At 39.7% G+C, this 20456-nt stretch overlaps 1 protein-coding gene across 3 annotated transcripts in view; it reads right to left on the bottom strand.

The window, feature by feature from the left end:
- GRIA2 (glutamate ionotropic receptor AMPA type subunit 2) overlaps nucleotides 1-20456 on the bottom strand; it is a 288216-nt gene that overhangs the window by 144739 nt on the left and 123021 nt on the right. The gene's annotated exons all lie outside the window — the stretch shown is intronic.

Here is a 20456-nt window from a genome sequence, read left to right as displayed (position 1 = left end):
TATTATTTCTCTGAAAACAAATGTCTGAATTTCATTTTTTCGAAAAAGCCATACAAAGAAATGTTGTACAAAAATTGCAAATTGTTTAGCGTGCTGTCTGCTAAAGTTAAAACGAAGGTGGCACCATTCATTTTCTTTTTAAATGCTTTTTCATTTATTTTCAGCAATTGATCTGGCCAATAAGTCTGTTATTTTGTAACGTGTTTTAAAGTGGAACGGAACCCTCCTCTAATTTACAGCAAAGGAAACGGCCATCTTAGCCTTTGTTTGCTCTGCTCTTGCCAAGGTGCAGCACATGTGACCAGTTATGATATAAGACATTTGATAGCTCGACAGTTTGGTTGAGATATCAAGCACTTGTGACAGTTATCATTCACGGCATGTTGTGGGGAATGGGTTTAGTTCCATTGTAACAGACCAAGCTGTCCAGCAAAAGTGGCAATTTAGAGGGGGGAGCAAACAATTTAAAATTTAACTAAACCCATCAATTTAACTGTTTCCCAAAACAGTTATATTGAAGATGAATGATAACTGTCACAGTTGCTTGTGCTCTCAACCAAACTGTCTAGCCATTTAATAATGGTTTTTAAAAAAGTTTTACAAGTTAAAATCATTTTTTTTGCTATAAAATTACTTAGAACCCCCAAAAATATATATTTTTTTCTTAGCAGAGACCCTAGAGAACAAATGGATATTGTTGCAATATTTTTTTACCACACCGTATTTGCGCAGCCATCTTACAAATGCAATTTTTTGGGGAATTCAGAAAAAATAAGAAAACAGCCCAATTTTTTCTATAATGTTAAAGATAATGTTACGCTGAGTAAATAGATACTTAACATGTCATGCTTCAAAATTGCGCATGCTCCTGGAATGTAGACAAACATTGGTACTTAAAAATCCCCATAGTTGACACTCACTATGGGTGACTTGCATATGCGTTCGATTCTGCGCGTGAGCTAACATCGATCGGGCACTTTTTTTTTCCTATTTATTTTATCTTTTATTTTTTATTTTTACACTTCTTAAAAAAAAAATGTGATCACTTTTATTCCTGTTACAAGAAATGTAAATATCCCTTGTAATAGAAATTAACATGTCAGGACCTCTTTAATGAGAGATCTGGGGTCAAAATGACCTCAGATCTCACATCTACCCTAAAAAAGGAAAAAAAAAAAGGCATTTTTTTATACCTTGAAAAAAAATGGGCTCTTTAAATCGGTTGCTAGGAAGTGACGTATGACGTCACTCCAGTCCTCCAAGGCCATAGAGTTGAGTGAGGGCCATCTTGCCCTCACTCGACTTCCTGCCTGAGAAGACAGCAGACCGGATCGTTTTCCCCGCTACCGGGAAGCGGCGGGAGGGGGGGCACCTCTCCCACCGCCCATATAGGTGAACCCGCGGCAAATCCGCCACTGGGACCACCCTTATGTTAAAGCGGACTGCCCACAGCCCGCAGTTTAAAAAAAATACCGGGGTTATGGCAGCTATCTGCTGCCATAACCCAGGTATTTAACGCCAAAGTACCGAAGGAAAACTGCGGCGGGCGGTCTATAAGGGGTTAAAGTGAAACTTTAGGCTGAGGCTTTAAAATGGGCAGACAGCAAGATTTTTAATGCAGAAGAGACATGCTTTTTCTCCTCTGTATTCATGGCGGCGGTTCCCCATCCGGTGAGGACTGTGTGTGACTGTGGAGAAGCTCGGCACGGGCTTCTAAACGACCATAGGAGACATGCTCTACACAATAGGCTCTCTCCTATACAGTGTCTGATATTGAACATAGAGTGATTATCCTCACTGCTATGTAACTACTTAGGTGCCAACATATGAGCTCTCTAAAACGCATAACAGTCCTCTTCGTTAAAAAATTCTTTACGGAATTGAGATATGTGCCTTACTACATAATGTACAGACAAGCCAAATGATATGCTCCAGACGAAGCTTTTTTCATAAGAAAGCGAAACATGTTGAGCAAAGGTCAAATATTGTATGGTGAAAGCTAGTTTACGCTCTCAGTTGACCCTGTTGACCGGCACCTATTTTTCGGGTATCCGCCGGCAGGATCCTTCTGATACTAGGTATATAGCTCTGAGAATTACATGACTACTAATTGTCTTGTACCTTGAATTGTATGTAAACCATTGTTCAATATCTCATGTATTAGGATATACTACAGCACAGACCATTTATTGGTTTGGTTTGGTCCTCAATACATAATTATCTGCCTGTATGTCTCTATGATTTTAAATGTTTTTTCAATAAAAGTGATTTTATATAAATCTTTGTGCCCGAAATCCTTGCTTCCCAATCCTTCCATTTAATAAATTATTTAAGGATAGGGCACACCCTAATTGTATACTTCATGGCCCAGATAGCTGCTGTCTGAAGGCACATGGTTTATAAGAGATTCCTCTGTATTAAAGCTGCTTACCTACTTGTCAGCCCCTGTACAGTGAGCTATGCAAGCACAGTTCACTTTACAAATTCAGCAATGCCGAATCTGACTGAATTCCCACACATGCGCATGAGTTACGTCATCCTTGCCTGGCCAGTGACAGTTGCCAGTGATCGAGACCTGGAAGACCTGCATCCAACACTACACTCTCCCAGCTTGCTTCTTTTAATTTGGCAAGGCTGTGCAGGAATCTGTGATTGAAGAAAAACTGCAAGTCTTATCTTCCGCCATGGAGGGACTTGTTATTCTCAATGGAGTTCAAGTACGATGATATCACCAACACTTGCCCCAGGTCTGTACCAATGTGTGGACCTTTAGTTATGCAGGTGCACCTATTTATTTATTGCATAAACAGCTTTTAATTATTTTATATTGCCCCATGTTTTTATTTTGTGCCTCCTATGTAAATTCTGCAACGTGAATGACAATGTTTATGGACTACCATTGCGGTCTATGCACTAGCTGTAGTAATGTTGAGATTTGACTTTCGACTGTAGGAAACATAGTATAGGTATATATTCCCTATGTACAGAACACTGTGCCAGTGGACAATCTGCACTGCATCACCTGCTAGTCTCTAATAAGAAGGTTCAAGAGTTCTTTGACACTTGTGAGTTTGGCAGCAGTGGGTTAGACTACGCTTTGGCAAAAAGTGAGGGTCATTAAATGACAGCAGATTCCGCATTGATCATTGGGACAATGCCCAGAAAATATTACATAGATACTACATGACACCTCATAGACTACACATGATAGACAAGTCCTTATCTCCTCTTTGTTGGAGAGAGTGTAATGGTAACGGGAACCTTATTCATGTTTTTTGGGACTGCCCCCTTATTAAACCTTTATGGCAGGATATTTCCTCCCTGATCTCCTCCATTAAGGGGAAGAAATTTGTTATGTACCCTGCTTTAGCTTTCCTTAGTGTTGGTATACATGAGTTCCCTACGGATGTTAGAACCGTAATTGCTCACCTTCTTTTCGCCACTAGAATTGCGGTGGCCAAGAGATGGCGAACCTCGTCTCCCCCGACCATGGGGGAAACTAAGCAGAGGGTAAACTTTCAATATACGATGAAGAAGCTTCTGGCATATAAAGAAAATAGAGCCTCCTTCTTTCATAAAAAATGGCACATTTGGCTTACAGTATCCCCTGACGTTGACTGAATGTTTGCTTCAACAAAGTACAAGTTGGAATGTTTATTATCAGGAATATAGCAGCGGATCTTCCTCTTCTTGCTTAATATGTCATCTGGTGCCCCTTCCCCATCCCCCTCCTCCCCCATAGTACATCCTAGCGCCTTACTTAGACATTGGTTAGTTTGGCATCACGTTCAGCTGACCTTATGGTGCGTCTGTTCTCCTACTTGTTTTGAAGATTCTGCTAGGTTTACTCTATGCCTTGTATATTGAGTCTGGACTGAGGGGGTGGGTGGTGGCAACCCGCCTCCCCAGCTGAGTCTCTCCGGGCATGCCTGTCCGCAGTATGTTCCCAATAGGGGGGACAGGTATTGCTATGTCATGTTCGATAATTCCAGACTTGGGTGAATTGCCCTTTTCATTTAGCTCTGCTTAGCAAAGGTATTTCATCGTATTTGCTTACTCTCTAAGTTCGTTATGTGAGGTTGTACACAGACCTCCATTTCTGCTGTTTATGTTTATATATATCTGTTTCATGGATGTACATCTGTATGTTCAAATAGACTTCCTGTGTATATTATGTTCAATAACATGTTGTTCCTCTGTATACTGGAAATTCCTTCAATAAAAATTAATGTTTAAAAAAAAAAAATGACAGCAGATTCCCCTGTAGAAACAGACAGTGTGCCTGTTGTGGGGCCTCAGGGCCAGAAGGACTAGTCCTTCATGCGGGCAGTGTACCTGGAGAGCCCTAAGGCTGAAGCCTAGTTTAAGAGGATGTGCCGCACTGGACTAGTGTCAAAGAACTGGAACACAGTAACACTAGAATCTCTTGTTTTGTTGTCTGCTCCAGTGGATAGTCTGTGATGCTTCTGGATGCTAAGACCCACCCAGTGAATGCTAGAGTTTTGGTATTTCACCTCCTTGTCCCATTGTACCAAGTGAAAATACAGAGTTTGCAGCTCCATTTTCAAGACTAAACCTGCATTATTTGCAGGATCAAGTAAGTGTGAATTCTAGAAGAATGTCCCACTTGTAATCTCAAGGCACTATTAGTTGAAAACATTAAATACATATGAACATCAAGAAAGTTACCCTATCTTCGACTTAGCAGAGGGTTAGGCTCTCTCTGTTATTCAGCACTGAAGTGAGGAGGATGTAAGTAAAAGAAAGCTAACAGAATTGGGACTAGTAATGTCAGTGTGTGGCTGGTATGGTTCCCTCAAGACAGACCCGTTGCACCCATTGTCACACCTTCCCAAATTAAATCAGGAACTCCAGAAGCTATCCATAGGGATTTCACAGAAAAGGGATTTAGAGGGCCACAATGTCTTGCAGTGGGTACAGGGAGGTCTAAAAACTGGGAAATAGTTAGAACTGGTGCTTGTAAACAAATGCATCTCTTCACAGTTACTATAGCATCCCCTAGTACACATTTCCTTATAGTCAATATGTCAACAAAAGTAAAAAAAAAACTCAATACTGTATGCATATAATTTAAAAGAAAAGCAACCCCAAAACCTGGGTAAATAATGTACTGTATGCAAATTGACTTCTCAGTATTATCAAGATGCATTCCACTGCACTTTGTCCCCTAGCAGGCTTAGATCACATGAATGCACACTGAGCAACATAGAGGCAGAATTTAATTTTGTAGGTGGTGGCTGCATTTGTTTTCTTTTATTCTGGCTCTTTTCCTTAACCAGTTCTGGACCGGAAGGATTTGCCCCTTTAATGAACAGGCCATTTGTTTGCGATTCTACACTGTGTTATTTTAACTAAAAACTGCACGGTCTTGGGACGCTGTACCCAAATAAAATTGACGTCCTTTTTTCCCACAAACAGCGCTTTCTTTTGGTGGTATTTGATCACCTCTGCGGTTTTTTGATTATGCGCTATAAAAAAAAAAAAAGAGCGACAATTTTGGAAAAAAGCTGTATTTTTCACTTTCTTCTATATAACAATAAAAAAATGTAAAAATCAAATGTTTTCATAATTTTTTGACATTTTGTATTTTGCCACATATTTTTGGTAAAAAAATCCCAATAAGCGTATTTTGATTGGTTTGCGCAAAAGTTATCGTGTCTACAAATTAGGGGAAAGATTTATGTCATTTTTATTTATTTATTTATTTTTTTGTACTAGTAATGGCAGGACTGCGACATTGCGGCGGACAGATTGGACCCCTAACTGACATTTTTTACACTTTTAGGGGGACCAGTGACATTACTACAGTAATCAGTGCTAAAAATATGCACTGTTACTGTACTAATGACACTGGCTGGGAAGGGGTTAACACCAGGACCAATAAAGGGTTAAATGTGTACCTGGGGGTGATTCTAACTCTGTGGGGGCCAGACTTGGTGGATGGAAACTTGGCTCCTGTGTTTCCAAAATAACAGGAACACAAGAGCCCTTTTTCAATCAGTGACAGATGAGTGGTGTGCCGTGTTTACAATGGCACACCACCTTCTGACAGTCCCTGCAGCGATCGCCGGCCATCATGGCTGCTGGACCCATTGCTTAGCTGCAGGGCTAGAGAGCGGGCACGCGATACCTCAAGCGGGTACCCATACTTCGGTTTGCACAGGAGAGCCAGCCTGCCACTGTATATCTGTGGTGACTGGTCTTTAAGTGGATAATTTACACTGTTAATCCTGGGAACCCTAACCATCTTCCCCCTCCTGGGTGGTTACGCTCATTCCTCCATTGTATATATGGTGGGTCCATCCATGCTGGCATTCAAACATCACAGACAAAAATAGCAATTCACTTTTAAAAACAGAGGTTTTAGTTCTATGCATTTGCACATATATAAGAAAGCTGTTTGTTCTGGGTCCTAACTATATTTTTTGAGTTGAAATATATATATATATATATATATATATATATATAACAGTGGATAAATTAAGGAAAGGTTTGCCTTACTGTAAAGGCTAGTTATAAATTGGGGTGGTTGATATTTTTTGTATAGCTTGTTTGCTTGATTTGACATGCGGACACATTGGTGTCCTTGTGCCTTTAAGGAGGACTGGGCTTCCTCCAGGCAAACCTGCCCTTAACCACTGAAGACCGCCTGCCGCAAATATACTGTGGCAGGCTGGCTCGGCTGCGTGAACAACCTGCACTGCGATTTGCAGAAGCGCTCCTGGGGGGCTCACATGTACCCCCATTACCAATAGGCAACAGGGAGGCTGATCCACGGGGCTGGGGGCCGCGTTTGCCGCTGGGCACCTGCGATCACTTCCCATTGAGAGAGAACGATGGTCTGCTGTTGTAAAAACAGCAGATCGTTTTTCTCTCTGGAATGAACACAGAGCACCTGTGATCCTTCTATATAGGATCACAGGTCTCTGTGTTCATTCCACAAGCCCATCCCCCTCCCAGCTATAAAAAACCCCCTAGGCATACACTTAACCCTCTGATTGCCCCTCAGTTAACCCCTTCCCTGCCAGTGTCATTATTACAGTAACAGTGCATATATTTAGCACTGATTACTGTAGAAATGTCACTGGTCCCCCCAAAATTGTAAAACAATTTCAGTTAGGAGTCTGATATGTCCGTCGCAATGTTGCAGTCCTGCTAAAAATCGCAGATCACCACCATTACTAGTAAAAAAAAAAAAAAATGACATAAATCTTTCCCTTAGTTTGTAGACACGATAATGTTTGCACAAACCAATCAAAATACGCTTATTGAGATTTTTTGAACTAAAAATATGTAGCAGAATACAAATTGGCCTGACATGATGAAAAAATTTGATTTAAAATTTTTTTTTTGGGAATGTTATATAGCAGAAAGTGAAAAAATATATATTTTTTCAGAATTGACGCTTTTTTTGTGTTTATAGCGCAAAAAAAAAAAAAAACGCACAGGTGATCAAATACCACCAAAAGAAAGCTATATTTGTGGGAAAAAGGGACATCAATTTAATTTGGGTACAGTGTTGCGCGACCGCGTAATTGTATCTTAAAGTCACACAGTGCCGGATAGCAAAAAATGGCCTGGTCATTAAGGGGGCAAAACCTTTTGGTCCAGAAGTGGTTAATGATACCACTGCTATATTGCTATATATGCTCCAACCTGGAGACTCTCAAAAATATAGAGTTAGGACTGTATTACACAGAGGAGCCTTGATGTAGGCACTGTGACTTCCACATATATTAGCAAAGGTGTGCAACTAAAACCTCTGTTTTTAACATGAATTGTTAGAGTCAGTTTGGGTTTTTTTGCAGGCTAGCTGGTAAGTGGGCAGGGACAAATGTTGTCTGTTTATGTTGTGCATTTCCCTTCCATGAGTATTTTACTGCTAAGGCTATTTATAAATTGGGGTTGTTGCCATCTTTTTGTATGGTCTTCAAGCATGTCTGCCTTTACATCTTTACATAGTGGATGGTGGAAGTAGTAGTTTACATAAATAAGATAACATTATTTTTTATGTTACATAAATTTCATACATTTCTGGTAAGGTCAATAAGTATTTTCTGTACTTGCCAAAATTGTCCCTAGCCTTAAAAAAAAAAAAAAAAACGAATGCAACCCCCACAGTTGAGGACTAGTAGGCTACAATATACTACATTTTTGTACGTGGGCTTAGTTTTGCTCTAAGCTACCCTCTTTGCAGGAAGCTACCATTATATTGTCAGAATTATGCCTCATTCACACGCATCGATAGTTGGCTTTGAATTTTCGGCCAACGTCCGATCGGCTGATTTTCGGCTTGTTAGTATGATGCTTTCGACAACCGACTCCGACTTTTCGGCCGAAAAAAATCTGGTGCGCAGGCTATAAAATTTTTGTTGGCCGTCAAAATAACGGCCGATTTTCGTGCAGTCAGTACAGATTTCGGCAGACAAAAATCTGATGAGCAAGACTGGGCATGCTCAGAGAAGAAAAAACACACGGAAAGTTAACCAGCACATGACATCACTTCTGAAGTTGGTTTTTGTTGGCCGAGAAAATTTGTGTGCAGTCTAGAGCACATTTCAACCAACACAACACTGGACAAAAGATGGCCGATCGGTCGGCCGATAATCTTTGCGTGTGTACGAGGCATAAGTCTCCCTGTAATGTCATGAAAAGCACCATCTGAAGAGGGAGAAGTGATAATGCACCTGAAGGTTTCTGACTGTCCAGGAAACACCTACTTGGGAGTCCCTAGCCAGTCCATCTGTTATTTTCACGTTAATGGGTTTCTTTTAAAGTATCATTTAAGTTTGTTTTTTGTTTTTTTTATTGAAATTAAGAAGAAATAAATGGAAAATATAATTTTAACCGCACACCAACCCAGCTGATTAACAAAATACGCTAGATATGGATGCACTGATGCAGTTCTATTTTTAACACATTTAATTAGGATGGTTGTCAGTTTGGAAAAGAAGATTTGATAAATGGAATGCTTTTTACAGTCTCCTCTATGTTAATCAGCCGTTGTTGTCTTTGCAGTATATGCTTTCCATCACATTTTATAGCCTTATTTACATTTTAAGTAATAGACAGACCTGACAAGTAACCATCCACTTCAAGGACATGTCTCTAAACAGACATCTAAGTGCAGGCAGGGAAATACAATTGACTAAATAAAACCCAACAGGAAATCAATTGCATATTAAGAATTTTCACGTTTGTTTCCTGAAAATTCTTATTGTGTTATCCTCACGTATCCATTTTGATTATAAACCTCACTGTATCATAGTTTACCCCTTGCAGCACCCTTGAATGTGTTTTGGCTAGGCAGTAGAGGGCATGTCTTTGGAACATGGTCAACTTGTAAGAAAGCATGCCTAGAGTTATTCAAGGATGAGTGTACTCATGAAACACTACTTCATAACACATACAGGGAGACAAAAAGGGCTTTGCAAAAAGAAGCTCTTCCTGCTCTCTAGCCCCTTGTCTCCTCCTCCCATGCTCATCTCCAGGACTTCTCCAGAGCGTCTCCCATCCTCTGGAACTCACTAGCCTAATCTGTCTGGTTATCTCCTACTCTGTCCACTTTTAGGCGATCCATTAAAACTCTTATCTTCAGGGAGGCCTATCCTGCCTTCAGCTAACAACTGAATCTTCAACTTTCCTCATAAGTTCATCCCTCACAGTTACTACCTTTTGTTACACTAGCCCCTTCCTATTAGATTGTAAGCTTGCATGAGCAGGGCCCTTCAAACCCTCTTGTATTTAATTGCATTGTTGCAGTATTGTCTCCCTTTATAATTTAAAGAATTGCGCAAACTGTTGGTGCTATATAAATCCTGTATAATATTAATAATAAGCTTTTATCTCAGCCTTTGCTTTCACTTCATTTTTGGAGCTGTTATCACAATCCCAGGCGAGTGTAATCCTTGCTTTATTTACAATTAGCTTATGGAGTTTGTTACCCTTTTTTGGCTAACCTAAGCTATTAAAAATGCAAGCTTTCAGAACCCCTTTAGGTTGTTTCTTCAGGCGCTCCACAATTCGTTTTCCCTGTACATTCAGCTTATCTAATGACTTTTCTGCCAGGTGCCATAAATTATGATTTTCATGTTGCACTGCATTTATGCAGTCTTTGACAGTCACAATTGTTAGAAGCAGACTCCCCATCGCATATATTTTTAGCAACAGTGTACAAGTAGATCTTCCTTAAATGCAGAGTAGAACTCATCTTCCAAAGTGGTGACAAATGAGTTCTATATATTGAACTTTAGATGTACTAAAGAAAACGTTTATGCTTAACAACACCGCATCTTTTAAATGCTGTCTTTTCACAGCATATATTTTAGCATAAATCAATTTAAATATATTCTTTCTTATTTTTTAATATGGTCACTTGCCCGCAGATTAGAACTCATCTTCCAAAGTGGTGACAAAGAAATGAGTTCTATATATTTAACTTTAGATGTACTAAAGTATTTCAATGTGTACAAAAGTACACAATAAACTCTAATTACAGACATTGAACTAGGTGAACTGGAAAATGTAATTTGATGTAAATGGGTTGTAATGTGTGTTTATACAATTGTACAATTTTCACTTTGGGAGTCGATAAATATGAGTGGCCACAATCTTTAAAATGAAAGAAGATGTTAAGGCTTAACAACTCCACATGTTTTAAATGCTGTCTGTTCACAGCTCGCCATCGCATATATTTTAGCATAAATCAGTTTAATACATTCTTCATTTTTAATATGGTAACTTGCCCGTAAAGCCTTCTCTCCACTGTGTAATATGCAGTGGGCTGAAATCCATAGAACAGTGACATCACCTACCTGTGTCCACTGCTCTAGATGTTGTCGGAGGGGAAGAAAGAGTTCCCTCCCGCCAGCTGCACATCACACAGAGGTGACAGAGCATTGTGGTTTAGTGACACCATAGAAATACAAGGGATAAAATGTATTTAAAATGCAATCTATGCTAAAATGTATGCAGTACAATGGGCAGCATTTGAAAGGTTTAAATCAGTATCAGCCTTGCACCAATTGATTTTTCCCCCATTCCTGCCTGGTGACAAAATAAAAAGTGATAGGAAATCCCACTTTTGAATTACCTAAGAATATAAAAATACTAGTTACGGACTCCAGATATGGAAAGGGTATGCATACATACAACAATCCTGATAGCCAAAGCACTGTATAAATCCACTTTATTGTACACAAATATATTTAAAAAAAAAAACAATTTCTAAAAAACAGCCAAGGTACTATAAATGGATGACCAAGTGCATAGTGTGTATAGGTTAAACACAAAGTGTTTGAGGTTGCAAGGATAAGCCCTTTAACATATAATATGAAGCCCAACAACAAAGTGTTTCCCCTTTTAAGGGCATGCATCACTAATGTTTTCTAGAAATTAGCTTTTTCTTTTTAGGGGGTTTCCCCAACCTCAGCCACTGCTAGCACCCCTCCCACCTCGTGAGAAGGTGGGGTCTCCTATCCTGACTTATCCTTTCTGATTCTGATTGGCTGCTCTCATCATATGTTGTGTGGCCTCTAGATTGACCAGGTGATCTACAGGGGTATTGAGTTCTATTCTACTTGTATGCATTTCTTATGGCATATGCCTGTCTATCTCTGTCCAATTTTCCCCCCCTTTGACTTGACTAGTTCCTTATTGAGCTTCTCAACTGATATACAAATATCATTCTCTCTTTGAACAACTAAAACATTTTGTTTAAAAGGTTTGAGAGAACCACTGATTCCCTGTAGATCTTTATCTATCTCCACCAGTTGTTGTTCATAATAGTCTTGTAACAATTCTACCATATTGTGGGAACACTGTTGGAAATTATCCTCCTATTTTTCCTAAATTCCACACTAACTTCTTTGATCCTAGAGAATATTTGGATTCTCAAACCATTTGGATATACTTGTTACTTCAGGTACTTCCTGAAGTAAGAACTATTCCACCAGACTCTTGATTTTCCCTCATAAAGATCCTTCAGTTTAAAGAGTAGCTTGACCTGTTCCATCTCCTGAATTGTATCTCCAGGTGCTACATCAACCTTCAGCTCTAATTTATCCACCATCTCTTCCTAAAATCTAGGATCCATCTTGGGAAGGGGAATACAAAAGAAAAAGAATATTCCCTGATGAAATATTTGTGGTGATTTACAAAGGCATGTGAGGGAGGTAAAGAAGATTTTTATAAATGGAGTCCTCCTCTGGACCATGCTTCTACATTGACCTATAATAAGATTTGCATGTGCAATCTTTGTGTTTATATAAGGAACTTTGACATACCATCATCCAGCGCATATATGCGTGAACAAACTTTTCAGTATAACATGTGAGGGAGTTCTACTGCTTATTAGCCATCAACCTATGTATGTGTGACCACACTACTGTTCATTAGCCATTACCTGTGTATATGCGATCATGCTATTGCTCATTAGCCATCAACCAATGTGTGTGTGATCAATATTGTTCACACAAAGAGCCAACAACTTACTGAAAACAGACTTTACTAATATACCATAGTGTGCAAGGGAGGTGGTTGAACATCTGCATACCCTTTCCCCTCATTTAGTGGACCCTCCCCTAGACCACACTACAACTCTTTCATGCATTCATGGTGACTTTCAAAGTTCATAAACCTATATATCACTATATGGACATGAGTCTCTATTTAGACACTGCATGTGTTGTATTAGATTCATCAATTTAGGATCCTCATATGGACACATTTTCCAACATGTTTTCTGCTTGGGCATCACATTATATGTATCAGGGTTTATCCTTGCAATGTCAAATACTTTGTGTTTATCCTATATACAATATGAACTTGGTCATCCATTTGTAGTACAATGAAGGTTTTTTTAGAAATTGTTTTTAAATATATTTGTGTACAATAAGTGGATTTATACAGTGCTTTGTCTATCAGGATTGTTTTATATATACATACCCTTTCCATTTTTAAGTCCATTCATTATCTAATGACGAGGGACTCCCAGATTATTGCCTTTTGGGGATAAAGAAAGAGGCTATATTTTGTTTTGTTTCAAATCCTACTTTTGACAGCTGTCACTGAAACATAGGATTTTTCAGCAACTTTCTGTCCTAGTGACAGCTGTCATTGGGACAGTAAGTGAGGGTAAATGTCCCTAAAAGGACATAGACATAGATAAAAATTTTACAGAACTTGCAAGTGTACCGTACTGTATCATTAATTTAAAAATAAATTTGACTACAGTTCAACTTTGTGGCCATAGGGTAATCTTAGGATATTCTGGATGCAAATTTTGAAAACAATGACAATTATTAAGGAATGTGATATATTACATAGCACATAACCATGACCATGCTATCAAAATGTTGTGGCAAGGGGTCATCCACAAATGATGGCACACAACCTAACACATTTTTCTTTTTACAAAAGTCTGGATCTCCCCTGCCCAACACAAAACCCACAACCAAATTAAAGTGGTTGGAAACGTAAAATATTTTTTTACCTTAATGCATTCAATGCATTGTGTGCTGTGCACTCTGAAGCAGCTAGTTTCCCCTCTCCTGGCTTTGTATAGGCTTGGCAGAGAACAACGGGAGCCATTGGCTCCTGCTGCTGTCAATCAAAACCTGTACATAGCGAGCAGGGGACGGGGCTGAGATGAGCTGTGTGTCTGAATAGTGCCCCCAAGAGAAGCAACTTTCTATGGGGCCACTTGGCGGGGAAAGACAGGAGCGCCCGCAAGGGACCCTAAAAGAGGAGAATTGAGGCTGCTCTGTGCAAAACCACTTCACAGAGCAGGAATGACATGTTTTTTATTTTAATTTAAAAAAATGTAACCTTAAATATCACTTTAAATACCTACAGAAGGTAGTGTCCATTGTTTTTTCAAAGCAAAAACACTAACCAGCCTGTTCTTATTTTTGAAAAACGTTATATTATGATAACACAGTCATATTGCCCATAGTGATCGTCTATATGGCTCTGACTTATTTTTGGGCCATATGCATTCTTATACAATAACTCAAACTTGTTTCAAAAGTCTGTACTTATTTTCCATATTTCTCTGGGGTACTTTTTACAATAATTCCCCAGTGGAAGTATTAGCCAGCAACAGGGATTAAATGTATTACCCATTGATATTCAGGACAGTAATTATTAAAATGTGGGTGGCTGTGCAAAATTGTAACATTATTATTTTTATTTATTTTATGTTTATGTTTGAATGAAAAACTAGTCTAACCATTAGGCCCCATGCACACAGGGTGTCAGAAAAAACGAGCTGCAAAGCTATTTCTGACGCCAGGAAAAAGCGGCGTCAAAAACGCGCCTTTAGCAGCATTTCGCATTGCCCTCAATGCGCGTTTAGGCGCGTCGGCGCTTAGCAGTGTTTTTAAATAAACACAACCCTCTTCTATTTGTGACCAATCACATTTTTCATTTTTCATATTTAAAAAAATGCCGGACCCTGCTAAAAGCCAATATACAGCGTTAAGCCGCTTTTAGTAGCATCTTACAGCTTAACGCTGCTGCTCCTGAACGCAGCACTGGCCCTGGGGGTTTTTTTGCAGCTTAAAAATGCCTATGCCACTTGGAGCTCCTAAAAGCCCGTGTATGCATGAGGCCATAGAATAACATGGAGGGGCATTTTTAAGCTGCAAAAAAAAAACGTCTGACGCTTCCTAACAGCAGCTGCAAAAACGCCCTGTGTGCATAGTGCCTTATTGTGTTTGCAGGCATCCAGTGAACCCAATAAATAAATCTGTGATATTATATGATCTGTATAATTGTTGCCTCCAGATTTTCCAAAAAGTGTAACCAGTTTGTGTCAGCAAAAGCATACAGGGCATAAAGTGTCTACATGTAAGTCCAGTAAACACATCCATCAGCCTGTGCATACAAAATAACCCACACATTGCAGGATAGAGCTAACTTAGACCTCTTTTAACTGTAGACGTGGCACTCACAAAACTTGACAGGAGAATTTACAGATGATCTTGCTTTTTATTGAAGTCTGACATTAAAACGGGGCAGAGCTAACCTTTCTCTAGGTTGTGCCCGATGAAATGTTGGACAAAAACATTGATTACCCATAAATTGTCCTGTCAAGTCCTGCAAATGCCCTACATCTATAATTAAGGACCATTGGAGCATAACCAGGCCTGTTTTGTTTAGGAAGTGTGGGTGCCCCTGAATCAGATTATATCTGTTTGATAGCATATCCAAGTCTAAGTCAGTAACCCTACTTACACTTGGCTGTGCAGTTACTTATAATTTAATTTAGGTGGATCAGATTTAAGCTTGCTTAAAGGTTTTCCTTTTCAAGAAAAAATGAACTATGCAGTCTAGGGGCCCCAGTATGTTAAAAATATATGTGTAGTACTGCAATAGTATTGCAATATTGCCCTTCATTTAAAAGCCTTAACATTAGGCTATGAGGGACATCCCTAAAGCCTGCCAGAAAAAAAAGCAACTGAGGTGATCATCCTATCCTGCACAAGTTGTAGGACACTCTGACCTTTGGGCACTCAATGCCAGTATCCTAGGAATGTGTGTTTGTCTGTGCCTTAAAGCCATGCATGTGCAGTGCACACTTTTTCATCCTGTAGGATAGGGTAAAGAAAGCATAAGTGCATTCATGCCTAGGATGCTGAAAGTGAGCTCCTAATGGTAGGAGTGTCCCAGAAGAACTTGGTCAGGATATCCTGATCACCCCAGTGAGACTTTTTCTGTTTTTTTTTCTGGTAAGCATTTTAAACTAGGAACAATATTGCAATACTGCACGGCATTTTTTAACACACTGGGGCCCTAGACTGCAGAGTCTATTTTCTTGAAAAGATTAACTTATCCTTAGAAGCAATACATCTTGGTCACTAATCCACCCACGTTTAAATTTTATGTACTGTAATTGTTACCATTTATAATATATGATGGGAGAATAACTCAAAAGAATGGTTTCCTGGGAGGAGGGCAGGTACGAAATCCACCAAATGGCATGATCCCAATGGGACCACTTTAGGTTCACTATATCTTTTTAATTTGTTTTTGTAGTTCTCACTCTTTTTCTTCGAAACTTTCCCTTTCCCAATCTACATGTCCTACTATTGTTTGTATTCTCCAATTTAAATTCAATTATCTCTCTTTTCCTTCATCTCCATCCTTCCAGTTCGTTTCATTGAAGAATTTCAAACAAATAGTTAAAACAGGATAGTACTTGATTATCATAGATAGATACATCAAGCACATATGATTATCTGTTCTCCCTAAGCTCACAGGGCAAGCTGGGCATGTCTTCACCAAACAGTGATATTCCATTAAAATATGTTATCTATGTTTTCATTATACAGTTTTAATAAATGTTCTGATTGCTAACACAAGTTTTGCGTGTGTGTATATTGTAATTGTTCCCGATAGATGGAAAATGCATGTGAGCAGAATATATTGTCTGGCTTTTTATTGCTACTGATCTCCAACACAGATTACTTATTAGTTTAGCATACTGGCTACCTGCACACCTTGCCTGAACAACAATAGTGAAAGCTGCCCTACTCACAGGCATCATGAAAGTAAGGACAACAATATATACATGTACTGTACACTGTAATATTTTTTTTTTCTTTAAAATGGATTATATCATGAAAAAGAGAGGTTTAGGGAGTATCTTGATTCTAGCTTTAGAAATGTTGTTTTTACTGGTTCTGTCCGGCAGAACAAATAGAAATGTTGATCCATGTTTCATACTATCTCTCTCTTTGGACAAAAATATACAGCCCCAAGATTAAAGTGTATCTAAACCCAAAGTCAATAATGTAATGTATTGCAGCTTATCAGTCCCTAGATGAGGTGCCAACATTAGTTGTCTAATTTTAGGCTTTTTTTCCCTTTTTTTCATTTGGTATTTCTTCCAGTAACACCCTTCCTGTCCCTGGGTGGCTACAGTCACTTCTCCCCTGTGTCTATGGAAGGTGCCATATTGAGTCTGGGCCTCAAACATGGCTGCTTTTTTTCATCTCCTTTACATTAGAACTGATGGGATTATAAGGTTGTTTGTGCTTTCTGTTAAACTCACAGGACATGACAAGGACACTTCTGATAAGATCAATGGGAATTTTTTGCACTTGTTGAAAATGTTCATAGATTGAAAACAGCCAATACATCTACGAGTTGGTAATCTGCAATATATTATTTTTTGTTTCTGGATTAAGTTAGCACTATACATTTGTGATCTGACCGCCCTCCATAAACAGCATGTGCATAAGTGATAATGAATGGCATACATGCATGTTTATCAAATATAAAAGACTTATTTAGATCCAGAGCTAACAACTAATACATTCCAGTCTCCATAGTTAGGAAGTGTTTTCCTTAGCCCATGCTCATCCAGGCATTGTACCTTTGCACACTATTCAGACAGGGATGACTTGGCAGGGGTTATAATGGACATTGAACCTATATAGGGTTTCATTTACTAAACCTGAAGAGTGCAAAATTTGGTGCAACTCTGCATACAAACCAATCAGCTTCCATGTTTTTTGTAAAATATTAATTGAACAAGCTGAAGTTAGAAGGTTATGGGCTACCATGCACAACTGCACCAGATTTTGCACTCCCCAGTTGTAATAAATCAACCCCACAGTGTCTGACACGTTTTAAATGAGGTGGGTAGTGCATGGGACAGTGAAATACAGTGATAAGTGAATACTTCAACCTAAGCTAACGGTAGTACTCAAGAGGTACCAGGTACATATGCTAAGTTCCCCTTTTTAAGCTTGTAAAAGCTGCATTTCCTTTCAATTTAATAAGAGCCTTGCCAACCTTAAAATATGGTTTCTACTAGGCTTTCTTCTTCCTCCATATACCTTCAAACTACTTAACTTAAACACCTTGTGTATATTCTACAAACATAACTGTGCAGTTGCTGCATGAATACCATGTTGGTGATATGTAAGCATGCAGTTATATAATAATAATAAAAAATATATGTATATATATATATATATATATATATATATTATGATATTGTATGTTTTCCAGAAAAAATACTTCCTGCCAACTCCTTTGGAAAACATATTGATAGAAAAAACTTTCACCTTTGACCAAGGACTGAATACAGAAATTGCTCCATTTTTTGTGGACGTCTATAACAATTAGTATATTTTTGGTAAATGTGCTAGTTAGGGCAATTTTACAAACAAATGAGCATGCAATTTACTCTTTAATCGTTATAACTAGTGTTGAGCGAACACGGACTGTATTATTCGTGTTCGTACCGAATAATTGGATTTTTGTTACCCGAACACGGACACGGACACTTTACTGTATGTTCGGGTAAAAAATCCGTGTTCGGTCGTTTTATTTCCGGGTTTTGCATGTTTTGGCGCTCTTTTCATGGCAGGCTTTCAACAGCCAATCAACAATCGTTTAACTGGTGTGCCTTAAGCTATCCCAGCCATGCCTGCAAATGTATGAGTAGCTGTGATTGGCCGTCTGAAGCATGTGACCAAGTCTTTATAAGTTCGAGGCAGCCGCAGCGGCGTCATTCTGCTGCTTAGCTCAGGGACAGAGCACACATACGTGCTGGCTGCTGATTAGGGAAATACAGGCAGGGAAAACGAATTGGTGTCCGGATAGAATTTAGGGTCAGGTCGGAGTGTTTAGGCAGGGCGAGTTGTAGGCATTTAAGGGATAGAGTCTGCTGAATTATAGGGTCAGTGTGTTCTACAAACTACAATCGATATTGCTGTGTGGTGTGGGATAGGAGATAGGCAGGTGTCAGTGATCCACATCCATTTTTCTGTGTGTGGGCTGCAGTGAACACAAACTTTTGGGGTGCAGTGAACACAATCCTTTTGGGGTGCAGTGAACAAAATCTTTGTGGGGTACAGTGAACACAATCTTTGTGGGGTGCAGTGAAGACAATCCTTGTGGGGTGCAGTGAAGACAATCCTTGAGGGGTACAGTGAACACAATCTTTGTGGGGTGCAGTGAAGACAATCCTTTTGGGGTGCAGTGAACACAATCTTTGTGGGGTGCAGTGAACAAAATCTTTGTGGGGTACAGTGAACACAATCTTTGTGGGGTACAGTGAACAAAATCTTTGTGGGGTACAGTGAACACAATCTTTGTGGGGTGCAGTGAAGACAATCCTTGTGGGGTGCAGTGAAGACAATCCTTGTGGGGTGCAGTGAACAAAATCTTTGGGGGGTACAGTGAACACAATCTTTGTGGGGTACAGTGAACACAATCTTTGTGGGGTGCAGTGAAGACAATCCTTGTGGGGTGCAGTGAAGACAATCCTTGTGGGGTGCAGTGAACAAAATCTTTGGGGGGTACAGTGAACACAATCTTTGTGGGGTACAGTGAACACAATCTTTGTGGGGTGCAGTGAAGACAATCCTTTTGGGGTGCAGTGAACACAATCTTTGTGGGGTACAGTGAACACAATCTTTGTGGGGTGCAGTGAAGACAATCCTTGTGGGGTGCAGTGAAGACAATCCTTGTGGGGTACAGTGAACACAATCTTTGTGGGGTGCAGTGAAGACAATCCTTTTGGGGTGCAGTGAACACAATCTTTGTGGGATGCAGTGAACAAAATCTTTGTGGGGTACAGTGAACACAATCTTTGTGGGGTACAGTGAACACAATCTTTGTGGGGTGCAGTGAAGACAATCCTTGTGGGGTGCAGTGAAGACAATCCTTGTGGGGTGCAGTGAACAAAATCTTTGGGGGGTACAGTGAACACAATCTTTGTGGGGTGCAGTGAAGACAATCCTTGTGGGGTGCAGTGAAGACAATCCTTGTGGGGTACAGTGAACACAATCTTTGTGGGGTGCAGTGAAGACAATCCTTTTGGGGTGCAGTGAACACAATCTTTGTGGGGTGCAGTGAATAAAATCTTTGTGGGGTACAGTGAACACAATCTTTGTGGGGTGCAGTGAACACAATCTTTGTGGGGTGCAGTGAAGACAATCCTTGTGGGGTGCAGTGAACAAAATCTTTGGGGGGTACAGTGAACACAATCTTTGTGGGGTACAGTGAACACAATCTTTGTGGGGTGCAGTGAAGACAATCCTTGTGGGGTACAGTGAACACAATCTTTGTGGGGTGCAGTGAAGACAATCCTTTTGGGGTGCAGTGAACACAATCTTTGTGGGGTGCAGTGAACAAAATCTTTGTGGGGTACAGTGAACACAATCTTTGTGGGGTACAGTGAACAAAATCTTTGTGGGGTACAGTGAACACAATCTTTGTGGGGTGCAGTGAAGACAATCCTTGTGGGGTGCAGTGAACAAAATCTTTGGGGGGGTACAGTGAACACAATCTTTGTGGGGTACAGTGAACACAATCTTTGTGGGGTGCAGTGAACACAATCTTTGTGGGGTGCAGTGAAGACAATCCTTGTGGGGTGCAGTGAACAAAATCTTTGGGGGGTACAGTGAACAAAATCT

The sequence above is a fragment of the Pelophylax lessonae genome (genome assembly GCF_965119305.1).
Source record: "Pelophylax lessonae genome assembly, chromosome: 1".
NCBI lineage: Eukaryota > Metazoa > Chordata > Amphibia > Anura > Ranidae > Pelophylax > Pelophylax lessonae.
Note: the sequence above shows the minus strand (reverse complement) of the source record. Positions and strands in the feature narration are given on the sequence as shown.